Genomic DNA, 14,160 nt, shown 5'->3' on the forward strand with positions numbered 1-14,160 from the left:
TTTTATATTTTTTAATATCTTCACATTTGTCATTTTTTTATGCTGCCACAATCTTCTATTACAATAAAATCACAATGTATTCAGCACTTCCTCCATTGTTGATTAAATGGATTGCTTCCAGTTTTTCACTATAAAAAATAAAGTAACCATAAATATTTTTGTACAGCTAGGTCTTTTCCTCCATTTAATAGCAAACTTAGAACATAATCCTGGTACAGGGATAATTAGGTGACAAGTATGATAACTTGTATTTATTATTGTCTATTACCAGATTCTCTCCAGAAAGAGCACCCCAATTAGTATCTACGAACAGCATAATCAAGCACTTATTGTACCACCATCACGCCAACATAGAACTTCATCACTTCTTGACATATCCTTGACATAGCCCCAGTTGCTGCTGACCATCTTCACTCCACTGGATCCCACCCTGCTCTGATAGATGAACCTTCTCCCTTAGCTTGCTGAGACTCCCACAATATTGCCATTTCTTACAGTTTCAACACTCCTTTTCCTTGAAATAACCTCTTGCCTTCCTCCCCCAAGCAGGTTTTCAGGACCCTTTTGTTATTATCTTCCTGCATTAGAATATAAACTCCTTGAGAAGATAAATGATTTACTTTTTTTTTGTATCCTCTGCTTAGCACAGCACTTGGCACATAGTAAGTGCTTAATTAATGCCTTTTCTATCCTCTCCCTATCTACCTATTTATTATTTCGAACTATTTTGGCCAATTTCAGAGATATAAAGTGATAAAATGAAGTCGTTTTAAAGTATGTTTCTGATCATTAGAAATTTTGAAACATTTTAAAGTGATCTTTCTGTGAAAGATATTTTTCAAAACCTTCGACTATTTATCTATCAGGGAATGAGCTATTATTAATGTAGATTTACATCAGCTCCTATAGATTCAGAAGGTAGTATTTTGTACAGTCTATTTACTGCATTCTTTCTGAGGTGGTGAAGAACCTGAAAGTAAATGGAAAATGGCTGAACAAATTATGGTATGTGAAGATAATGAAATACTATTGTACCATAAGAAATGATGAAAGGCAGGAGTTCAGAGAACACTGGGAAGACTTGTATGAACTTATGCAGAATGAAGTGAGGAAAACTGGGAGAATAATTTATACCTTACCAACAATGTTATAAAAACAAACAGCTCTTAAAAAATTAAGAACTCTGGTAAATGCAATGACAAACAATGAAGAAGCATATTATGCACCTTCTGATAGGAAAGTGATGGACTCAAGGTATAAAATGAGACATACACTTTTTGGACATGAGCAATGTGGGAATTTGATTTTCTTGATTATTTATATTTGTTCCAAGAGGGTTTTTTTTCCATTTTTTCTTTTAAATTGAAATGTAGAAGGAAGAGAAAATAAATACTTGTTTGTTGAAAATAAAATAAAAGGAAATAAAAAATCTGTCTGCTGCAAATATTTTTCCCTCAATCTGTTCTTATCTTTTTTTTTTTATTATTTTGGACACATTGATTTTTCATTATACTAAGTCTATTTAGTTTTATATAACCAAACACATCAATTATACATTTGTGTCAATGTATACAGTTATACATTTGCTTGATAAACAGATGAATTGATATATCATTTTCTTAATAGTATGTTTTTTTTTCTTTAAAAATACAGAACTCCAAATCTATGGGCTGAAAAGGAGCTCAGACTTTATCTAACCCAACATGCGCCTGTCAAAGAACCCCTTTAACAACATTAACAACAAGAGGTCATTCAGCCTGTGCTCAATGATCCTCAGTTAGGGATAACTTAGACCTCTTAGGAAATACCAGTCCACTTTTGTATAGCTATAATTTTTAGGGCTCGTAGGTGGCAAGCTGGATAAAGTACAGGCCTGGAATCAGGAAAACCTGAATTCAAATCCAGCCTCAGATACTTACTAGCTGTGTGACTCTGGGCACATCACTTAACCCTCTTTGCCTCAGTTTCTTTATCTGTAAAATGAATGGGAGAAGGAAATGGCAAACCACTCCATTATCTTTGCCAAGAAAACCCCAAATGGGCTCATGAAGAGTCTGACACAACTGAACAATGAAAACAACAATTTCAGGAAGTTTTCCCTCTTGGCAAGCCTAAATCCCTCACTTTGCAGCCTCCATCCATTGATCCTAAGGAGAGAGCACCATGAAACTATCACTCTTGTCATTTCAAACTCTATGCCTCTCTTAATTCAGTCTAGGATAGCAGAGGTATTCATGGTTGACATGTCACACTCTTGAATTATGTTGAGATGGCAGTCCACTACAACTACTAAAATAAAGATTTTTTCATAGGAATTGTTACTTAGCCACAAATCTCCATCTTGAACTTGTAAAGTTGATTTTTTTAAATTCAAGGTAGAACATTTTTCCTTCTTAAATTTAATCTTAGATTTAGCCTGTTATTCTAGCCTATTGAGACCTTTTGTATCCTGTCATCCAGTGTTTTAGCTGCACTTCTAAGTTTCATGTTATCTGCAAATTTTACAAGCTGACTTTATAATTTGATCCAAGTCAGGAATTAAAAAAAAAAAGGAAGACAACTATACATTGTGAATAGAGAGCCATGGAACCACAATGACCTGTGCTGCAGTATTGTCTCTGAAATATACTGGCTGTGTATCCATGAGCAAATCATTTGATTTCTCAGCATCCAAGGCAACTCTCTGAGACTATAAGTTCCAAAGGTATGACCTGCACTAGCAGAGGGAATTTCATGTTCTGTGACTGTCCTTTATCAATTTCAGGGCTTCTTAACCTCTTTCCCCTCAATACCCCCTTTTTGAGTTTTGGCAGCCTTCCTTAGAACTGCGATGGCATGTGTAGAACAAAGTACACATGTGGTATGTTCAGAACCAAGGCTGCAATGAAGTTATACAATGCAACATGGGAAAGCACTGCCAGAAACACCTCAGATTCATTACATGCTTGATTTATAATCAATTTTTGGTCACTGCACCTTCAGAAACCTTTTACTGTTGCCAAATTTTTCATGACCCCATATGGGATCATAACCCATAGTTTGAGAAGCCATGAATGGTTCCACCCATCCCTCCCCCAGCTGCTACCTTCATTGAAACTCATATTGAGTGATTCCTTCCTCTGATTGGTCAGTTCTTACCATACCATCCAATTCAAGGAAAGTAATCAAGCCAGCCATTTCCAATCTTTCATTTCTCTCTGGGCTCAACTCTTGACTCTCCAGACTTATTTTCCCACCATGTTCCCACGTGATTACCTTCCTGTTTTTCAGCTTCTTTTTATGTTTCATCTTCTTCCTTCAGAATATAAGCTCTTTCAGGGCTGGGACTGTCTTTCTGTTTGTATTTGTGTTCCCAATACTTAGCATAGTGCCTGGCACAAAGTAAGCACTTCATAAATACTAATTGACTTAAACTTTACTTGAACAGCCCAGGACCAAACACTGAATTTTAGGTGTCTCCCCTTGAGACCTTCCTCTAAGCCGTCAGCAGCCAGCAAACATTTTGGGTTTGAGTTTGATCAATTCTTAATCCACAAAAATGCACCATTATCTAGCCCTTAACTTTCCATCTTGTCCACAAGGATTATATAAAAAACTTGTCAAAAACTTTCCTGCAATCTAAATGTACTTTGTATACATCATTCCTCTAACCTATCTGTCCAGTTATCCTGTGAAAAAAGGAAAAGAGGTTAGTCTATTATGTCCTATTCTTAGAGAAGTTTTTTGGTTTTGGTTTTTTTTTTTTGGTTAGGCAATGAGGTTAAGTGACTTGCCCAGAGTCACACACCTAGTAAGTGTTATGTGTCTGAGGCCAGATTTGAACTCAGGTCCTCCTGAATCCAGGGCCGGTGCTCTATCCACTGCACCACCTAGCTGCCCCCTTAAAAAAGTTTTAGTGATTGCTGCTTTCGCTTCAAAGTGCTTACCATCCACCCCCTTAAAAAATGTGTCTTGGAATTTACTGAAAGTAGATATCAAGCTTACTGGTCTATGGTTAGTAGACCTGACAATTACTTGGTTTTTTTTTAAATCAAAATATTTGTCTTTCCCTAGCTCTGAGGCACTTCTCTCATCTTCATGATGGAAAACATCATTTCAGTGACCACTGATGGCATCTTATCTTCTAGGAACCATAACTTCTAGGAAAAATGAAGTGAAGGTCCTTCTATAATCTGGCCTGATTTGATCGTATTTGGAGTACTGAATTTATTTCTAAGCAGATACTTTAGGAAGGACATTGATAAACTGGAGAGTGCCAAAGATAGTGAAGGGACTCCGGATCATTCCCTAAGACAAAAATTCCTAACGATTAGAACTATTCAAAAGTAAAATTGGAGGCTTCTTAATTTTCTCCTTGAACATCTTCCATTCTTTCAAAGAACATGTCAATCTTCCTAAAAACCTAGAGATAAGAAATTATTCCTTCAGCCTTTTACTTTCTCCTTTAAGGTAAAGATGACCTGTACATTTTGCATACATGGGTGTTAGTTGGTATTTTCAGAAATACAACCAGAGCATGTTCTCCGTAGACAACTAAAATGTTTTTCTTGCTCTTTATATGTACTTGAAACACAATGCCTAGGACATAGCAAGTGCTTAATAAATGCTGGCTCTTTGGTTAAAAACTCCATAGTACTTTGTCTTCTTATTGGTAGTGTTACTGGATAACAGCCATGGCAACCTGCCTGTTTGCAATATTTGTCCATTATGCTAAGAGTTCAGTCCAGGAGAGTTCCTAAGCATGGATTAATTTATTTTTAAAAATTTATATTCTTAAAAAAATAACATTAGTGAGGGTAGTTGGAGTAAGATAGTGGAATGAAGTCAGGGACTCACCTAACCTCTCCAAACAACTTTAAAATAATGCCTCAAAATGAATTCTGATATGGCAAAAGTAATGAAAGGATGGGGCAAAACAATGTTCCAGCCCAAGATAACTTAGAAGGTCAGCAGGAAAAGCCTATCTCATTGGGGTAGGAGGAGAGCGCAGTCCAATGCACACTGTACCTGTCAAGCTAGCATGAGGCTTGGGCTCAAGGAAGCAGCAAGGGTAGAGCCCCAGACAAAGCCAGAAGAGAGGTCTCAGAACATTGCACAAGGCAGCCAGCAGCAGGCCTTTAGGGCATTTGAATCTGCAGTGGGTGTCTGAGCACACAGATATGAAGTGAGTTGGGCAACTGGTCAGGAGGAGATTACAAGAGACTCTTTGCTGTCACTGTGGGCGCAGGACTTTGTTGCATTGCCCATACTCAGTTCTGTGTCACAGTACCACAGCACGAGAGCTTCCAGCCACAAGCGAGTGGGGTTGCTGGTCACAATTCCAGGGCAGAAAACAGTAGTTTGCACAGACAGGAAAGGAGAGCACTCCAGGAAAGTAGTAACCACACCTCTCCTTAGATCACACCATCTTGGAAGAACTGAATACCCCCAGAACTGACTCTGAAACAACAGAACAAAAAAAACACAAAGCTTCCGAGAGTTGCACCCCCCCGTTCCCAAAGTATAGCTCAACTTTAAAATAAAGTTAAAAGTCAAGAAATAGGTTGGAAAAACGAGCAAGCAACAACAGCAACAACAAAAAAAGAACCTGAAGAGAGAAAATGACTGTGGTGACAGGGAAGATCAAAACACAGTCAGAAAAGGACAACAATGTAAAAAACAGCTACAGGCAAAGGACCAAAGAAAAATATGATCTGGTCTCAAGCCCAAAAAAAACTCATGAAAGACCTTAAAAAGGATTTTAAAAATCGAATAAAAGAGGTAGAGGAAAACTGGGAAAAGAAATGAAAGTGATACAAGAAGAAAATAACACTTTAAGAAAAACAGAATAAGCCAAATGGTAAAAGAGGGACATACATCCACTAAAGAGAAGGGCTCCTTTTTGAAAAAGCACAATTGGCCAAATGGATAAAAGATATACAAAATTTACGAAGATTCACTAAAGAAAACAACTCCTAAAAAACTAGAATTGGCCAAATGGAAAAGGAGGTCCAAAAGCTTACTGAAGAAAATAATCCCTTAAAAATTAGAATTGGGCAAATGGAAACCAATGACTCCATGAGACATCAAAAAAGCAATAGAACAAAATTTAAAAAAAGCTTTTGACAAAATACAACACTCATTCCTATAAAAAAAACTTTAGAAAGCATAGGAATAAGTGGAGCTTTCCTTAAAATGATAAGCAATATTTATCTAAAACCAATAGCAAGTATTATCTGGAATAGGGATAAGCTAGGAGCCTTCCCAATCAGATCAGGGGTGAAGCAAGGATACCTATTATCACCACTATTATTCAATATTGTACTAGAAATTCTAGTTACAACAATAAGACAAGAATAAGAAGTTGAAGGAATTAAAATTGGCAATGAGGAAATAAAACTGTCACTCTGGGCAGATAATATGATGCTATGCTTGAAGAATCCCAGAGAATCAACTAAAAAACTGCTTGAAATAATTACATTTCTACATATTACTAACAAAGTTCAGCAGCAAGAGATAGATAAATTCAATTTAAAATAACCATAGACAGTATAAAATACTCTGGAGTCTAACTGCCAAGACCAACTCAAGTAACTATGTGAACACAATTACAAAACACTTTTCACACAAATAAAGTCAGATCTAAACAATTGGAAAAATATTAATTGCTCATGGATAGACTAAGCCAATGTAATAAAAATGACAATTCTACCTAAAATAATATATTCCTTCAGTGCCATACAAATCAAATTACCAAAAAAATTAGTTTATAGCGCTAAAAAAAAGTAATAAAATCTGTCTAGAAGAACAAAAGGTCAAGAATATCAAGAGAATTAATGAAAAAAAAATTGTGAAGGAAAGCAGCCTAGCTATATCAGATCTCAAACAGTATTACAATGTGGTAATCAACAAAAGAATCTGGAGTACTGGCTAAGAAATAGAGTGATGGAACAGTGGAATAGATTGGGTACACAAAATGACTATAGTCATCTAGAGTTTGATAAACACAAAGAGCCAGACTTTGGGGACAAGAATTCACTATTTGACAAGAACTGATGAGAAAACTAAAAAGCAATTTGGTAGAAACTAGGTATAGAGCAACACCTCACACAGTATATCAGGATAAGGTCACAATGGGTACATGAGTTAGACATAAAGAGTGATACCATAAGCCAATTAGAGGAGCATAGAATAGTTTACCTATCAGATCTATGGATGAGGGAAGAATTTATTGCCAAACAAGAGATGAGAGCATTACAGGATGTAAAATGGATAATTTTGATTACATTAAATTAAAAAAGGTTTTGCACAAGCAAAACTGATGCAGCCAAGATTAGAAAGAAAGCAGAAAACTGAAAAAAAAATTATAGCTAGTTTCTTTGACAAAGTCCTCATTTCTCAAATATATGGAGAACTGAGTCAAATTTATAATAAGACAAGTCATTCCCCAATTGATAAATGGTTAAAGGATATGAACAAGCAGTTTTCAGATGAAGAAATCAAAACTGTCTATATTCGTATGAAAAAATTCTCTAAATCACTGTTGATTAGAGAAATGCAAACAAAACAATCACATCTATCAGATTGACTAATATGACTGAAAAGGAAAATGGCAACTATTGAAACATATTCAAAGAAAATGAGCACGAGTGAACCCTAATAAGAAAATATAAGATCAACTGGGAAAAGAGCTTGTGGAAAATAAAATGTTGTGGGAATAAATCTAGTTAGAATTAAAAGAAGTTAAAAAATAATTGAGAGGAAACAGTGAAGAAAATGACCAAAGGGATATAATGGAAAACAGCAACTAAAAACAAATCACTGCAGTGGAAAACAGAATTGCAACCAAAACATATTTATTATAGGATATGAAGTTGCAGAAAGTAATTGGATTATCTGAAGAACCAGAAAATATGCAAATTCAAGTGATAGGCCTGGAAGATATATTATGATCAGAATCACTTATATCCCTGGAAATTTAGAAAAAAATAAAATAATTTGAACATGATTTTTCTAGAAAGTAATCATTCAAGAAAACTTCCCAGAAGTAGCAAACACAAATTATATATACAAATAGTTGTTGCTGTTCGTCTTTCATTCTCAAAGAGGACCAATGACATCGGGAGAGTGCTGTCTCAACTTGCAAGTGAATTGGATTTAAGTGAAGCAGAGCTGTGCAAAGTCATCAGCCTCACTCTCCTCCAGAGTCATCAGAGTCCAATGGCAAGACATAGGTCAAGACAACTGGCGATGGCCCCATTACAAATAGCAAGAATCTACAGGACTCCAATAAGACAGAAGCCAATATTAAGCACTCCTTGATAGCTAACTTGAACAGGATAAGGAAAAAATATTTCCAGCTACCAGAAGACATGAATAATCTGCCAAGGAATGTTAATGAGCATCATAGCAGATCTTTAAAGAACAAAGAGGAATTGTAATATGTATGTATGTGTGTGTGTGTGTATATCTATACGCGTACATAATATACAATATATACATATATGTGTGTGTATATGAAGGAAAATGGGCAATGGACCCAAGAATTACTTACCCAATAAAGCCCAGTATTCTTTTTCTAGGCAAAGACAGATATTTGAAAAGCAATTGACTATCAAAAAATTGCTGAAATTCCCTTTTAAGGAAATATAGCAACAATCAAACTGCCCAGACAAAAAGACAAAAATACTTAACACAATCCATACTTCTTAAATAAAGATTAGTGTCTAAAAATACCAGAACCTTGAGATCAATGTATTAACTAAATCATTTAATGCTTCAGAGAAGAAACAAAAGTAGGGTAGAGTGGGGTACAAAGATGAGAGAGAGAATGACAGCAAATCATTTCCAAAGTGAAACAGATCCAATATTTAATAAGGTAGCCTCCAAGTTAAAGATACCTACATAATTATTAATGTAAGACATGGCACCTTTATTTTGTTAAGGTTGAGTTAATAATAAAAACAAGAATAACAAGAAGAAAATATATGTTCCTTTCTGATAAAGTGATTAAAGAAAAACTAAAAATTGGAAGAAAAAAATAATATATCTGTCCCAAGAATGGAGAGGTTACATCTCTATCAATCAAATAAATGGAAAAATTATTAGAGATAAAATAGGTGTTTGATTTTATGCACAAAAAAAGAGATTTTGCTCAATAAAAAGGACTATCTTTAAATTTTAAAGAATGGGAAAAAATTTGGGAGAATATTGACAGTTATATAAAGCAAAGATCTGGAATCCAGAATTTATCAAGAACTACTAAATATCTATAAAACTAATTAATAAGTGCTTCTCACTGGAATGATGATCCATGGACAAAAACAGGAAAAGATGCTCAAATTCCTTATTAACCAGAGAGGTGCCAATCAAAACAAATTCCATGATGTCATGAAAATCCACTAAAATAGAAAAAATAATGTAATAAAATGTATTGTTGATAAGGCTTTGAAGAAATAAGCTCACTAACAACATTTTGGTAAGACAATGAATTGCACAGCACTTGGCAACATATGAGTCACAAAACTGATCATGTCTTTTATGGGAATTATGGGAATTGAGTGAACCACACTGACTCCATCTTGTGACTCAATTCTGGATGTAGCTCAGCTTTCTTTCTATTTAATTATGGATCTAATCCAATTTGTTTTGTGAGAAAACTTGATTCAATTATGGGAATTATGAGAAAAAAATTATCATATTGTCTATATCCAGCCCTGCATGGCTGGGAAGCTAGACCACCTCCACCTGTTGCTTAGAGACCCTTAACTAAGGACCTGGGTTATACTGATCAGAAACCTAGTAAGATCCAAAGATTGATGCAAGTGGTTTTCTCATAATTACACAACTCAAGCAACCCATATGTCTTATCTGAAAACTGGTCCCATACTGGTGGATCAGTTACTGTTTTCTTGTTCCTTTGACTGAATACAGACACTAGTAGGGAGACAAAGAAGTGGGACACCTCTTTTTCTGATTTTAGGGAATTGCACCTGTTTGCTCTTTCCCTCCCAACTTGGAAAACCTCCAATCTTTCTTCCAATTAGAAATAAGATTACCTAACCTTGTATCCTGGTTTATATCCAGTTAATTGTTTTCTTTTAATGTTCTGTCTCCCCCTCTGTTTGGGGTCCAGTGCCTAGCTGAGGATGCCTGGTCCCAATTTGTTATGCAATTGGCATGCATTGCTTAATAAATAGATATGCTTGGAAACTCAAACTTTTGTTTCCTCAGTCATTTCATCTTTCACCTGTCACACTTTTAACCCAGTGATTCCTTTATGAGCCTGTACCATAAAAATATCATAGTAAGGAAAAGTGGGAGGGAGGCAACTATCTATACAAAAAACTTTATAAGCTGTAAATCATATTCATGTGTCATATTTATTTGAAATAGCAAAAACCAATGAAAACATTTACTCCAAAGACTGGAGAATGACTGAATAATTTATAGCTTGTCAATGTAACAGAAAAATAATTCCTCCCAAATATAAATATGCATACAAGGACTATGGAAAAGCCTATGTTATTGCTATAAAGCAATACTGACAAAAACAGAGCTATATTCACATTGAATTCTATTATTTGTTAGAACAAAACAAAGCAAAGGTAGCAAAATCTCTTAGAAGCATGGAAAGCGACAGAGAAAATGATTTCCCATTTGTTTTCCATTAATCTCTTTAGCTCTGTTGTTTTGTTTTTAAATAAAAGAATGTCGTATACTGCATTCCTTGTATATGTGTTTGATTATTTTTTCTTTCTTAAGGGTAAGTGAATTGTTTAAAATGCTCTTAAGATGTTTGTTATTGACAACATATTTTTGATTTTTTTCTTAATACATTCTCTAACTTCTTAAAAGGACTACAAAAATTTACATTTAATATAAAATTGCTCATTTTAGCTTGCTTTACCATTCTCTGTTAATTTGCTAAAAGGTGATACAAACTGTCTCATTTTATTATTTCCATTATTAAATCAAACGTAACAAAAGAACACTAAATGGAATTCCATTGTCCACCATTTCCTTCCCCCTCCAGTTTCATTCACCTGCCTTTTCTCTTCCTCTTCATTTGTCTGTAAAGTACGTTAAATCATATAATCCTATTTCTTTTCCCTTTTTTCCTTTTCTGTTTATCTTCTCACTCTTCTGCTCTTAACGCCAACTTTATTATTCAGGAATTAAACCAACACAATACTTCAGTTATTTTTGTCACCAGAAGGAGGCTCTCACACTAAAGTAACTTCATCTCAGTGAAAAAAAAAATTTCTTCTTCAATGTATTTAATTCTTTGGTTGTTTTTCCAGTTCATTTTAGAAGCTCTCTTGAAGTAAGTTATTTTTTTTCAAGAATTCTTTCATTTTTTTAACGGTTCATTTTTGTTTTTAAATAGAGTGCTTAAATTTTCTGGGAAACTGATTCTGGGATTGCAGCTTTTGATCTTAAATTATATGCGTGCCACATTCCATCTTCAATTATTGTTTGTATTTCCAATACAATTATTTGAAATTCTGATGGATTTTGTTGTTGTTGCTGTTGTTAATTGATGCCTCCCTCCTGGTGACTGGAAGGATTTTCCTTCATTATAATTATGAAGTTTGACAAATTGTCTAGGTGTGCTGGATTTTTAAAAATTTCTCTTTCAATCAATTAATAAGCATTTAAGTACCTATTATGAGCAGACTCTGTGCTAGCTGCTAGGGAGAAATGCTTACATTCTAATGTAGAGACAAGCACATATAGAAGTATAGAGAGTTAATACAAAAAAGAAAGAAATGTGGTCTAGTGGAAAGCCAGGCTTTAAGCCCTTCCTCTGGCATATACTGGCTAGGGACACAAGGGAAATAACTCAATCTCTCATTATTCTAGACAATTGTCTCAAAGTTATTTGCAACAAAGGTATCCACCTGCATTGGTAGAAAAGTTTCCTCACCTTTGAGTTCCTTATATCAATGAAATCCCAGAAATCTATTTCTTGAGTACAAAATAAAGGGTAGTAAAATGTAGCTAGGTGGTACAGTCAATAGGGTGCTGGGTGCTGGGTCCTGGAGTCAGGAAGACTCATATTCCTGAGTTCAAATCTGGCCTCAGACACTTACTAGCTGTGTGACCCTGGGCAAGTCACTTAATTCTGCTTGCCTCAGTTTCCTCATCAGTAAGATGAGCTGGAGAAGAAAATGACAAACCACTCCAGTATCTTTGCCAAGAAAACCCCAAATGGGATCATGAAGAATTGGACACAACTGAAATGACTGAACAACAACAAAAGTAAAATGCAAGGTAGTTATGGAAGTAGGACATTAGCAATTGAGATGAATGGAAATACTGAATAAAAGATGGTAATTCAGCTGTGTCCTGGAGGAAGAGAGATTTAATGAGGTAGAGATGAGGAGAAAGTGCATTCCAAACACGGGGAATCTCTAGCATAATGGCAAGTGATAGAGTGTGATGTGTGAAGAACAGAAAGGAATCTAGTTTGTTTGTGCTGTACAGGGCAAGAAGATTTGTTGTTGTTCAGTCATTTTTCAGTCATGTCCAATTCTTCATGACCCAATTTGGGGGTTTCTTGGGGAAAAGTAATTTGCTGTTTCCTTCTTGAGCTCATTTTGCAGATTAGGAAACTGAGGCAAGCAGGGTTAAATGACTTGCCCAGAGTCACACAGCTAGTAAGTGTCTGAAGCCACATTTGAACTCAGGAAGATGAGTCTTCCTAACTCCAGGACCAGCACCCTATCCACTATACCACCTACCTACCCTATTTACTTTCATGGATATTCTCAAGTTCTTTGATCTTTGTTCCATTTTGTCATTATTTTCTTCCTGGGCTTTTTAAAACTACTTTTATTTTTTCCTTTAATTTTTCCTGGGACTTTTTAGTTGCTTATTTATTTTAATTTCTCTTATTATTTGCTGATTTTGTCTTTAATTTAATTTCTTGATTGTACCTGTTATTCATTTGCTTATATCTTTCATGATTCTCACTTTGTTTCTGGTGCTGTTTTTAATACTATTTTGAGATGCCTTTCTTCTAGTACTTTTTTATCTTGTTTCTCTTTAAATTTTTTTAAAGCACATGTGCTTCTTCAACTGCCTTTTTTTCAGCAAATTTTAATTTTCTCTTGGGGATTTACAGCAATTTTTCTCCTTTTCATGATTTCCATTATTAGTTTTTTCAGTGGGATCATGAGGAGCCAGGTTCCCTTGTGACTTCTCATTCCACCACTTTCCTAGACATGTTTTTTTCCTTCATGTTTGAGAAAGGTTTTTGCAATTTTTTTTCTTCCATTTAGATCACTTTCCCCCCTTGTCTCCTTTTTCATTTGCTGTTCTCCAAAGATACCACCAATAGTGATGACAAATAGTCTTTAATAAAGCCGGTGCTGATAAGCAGATCGAATTCATCTGAAAAAAGTCACAAGATCAGTATGTCTGTTAGAATTATTTTGCTCAGACCAGTAAGCTGAGTAATCAGAATCTTAGTTTGTATGAAGGGAAGTGTGAAGGTGATGGGGGGGAAAGTTACTTTCATTAATTACTTTAATAGCATTTCAATCTGTTCCATCAAATCTTATTTTCCTAAAACCATTTTTATTGATGCTAATGCACTCTCCATGATACTATTTTCATATCTTTGCTTAAGAGCTAAGTTCTTTAAAAAAAAAAAAAGAGCTAAGTTCTTGTTGAGAAGGATAAAGTGAGAGGGATTTTTCAGTTTCCTGAAGGTGGCTATAGATTTTTTCCCCTCTGAGGGACACTCAATCCAAAGTAACAAACCATACAAGTTGGAAATAAGGAATGTCACAGACCCCCTGGAAGTGTCAATGGCAGCTAATTATAATCTTTGTTAGCTGTGAAATGCCTGGACTTGCCTGAACTTGTTATATCACTGCAAGGTGAAGAATTTGCCACTCCAGAGGTAGCTAACCGCTTTTAGGAAATTCATTTTACGGATTTGCATGTAGGAGTTCGGCAGCTTTGGTGCTTATTTCTCTTTAAGTTTTATCATTACTCCACCAGTCTCCTTCCCTGTTGTGATTCAAGATGAACATTCTTGGAACTCCTCCCGCTAACTCATCCACCTCCATGCTTTCTTATTCCATCCTCTCCAGATCTATTCCTCAAAGTTTTTGGTAGTTGCCCTATGGACAGTAGGAAACAACTGTAATCCAAACTTGTTCTCCCTAA

Source organism: Phascolarctos cinereus, unplaced genomic scaffold (assembly GCF_003287225.1).
Source record: "Phascolarctos cinereus isolate Bilbo 61053 unplaced genomic scaffold, phaCin_HiC Scaffold_726;HRSCAF=1367, whole genome shotgun sequence".
NCBI lineage: Eukaryota > Metazoa > Chordata > Mammalia > Diprotodontia > Phascolarctidae > Phascolarctos > Phascolarctos cinereus.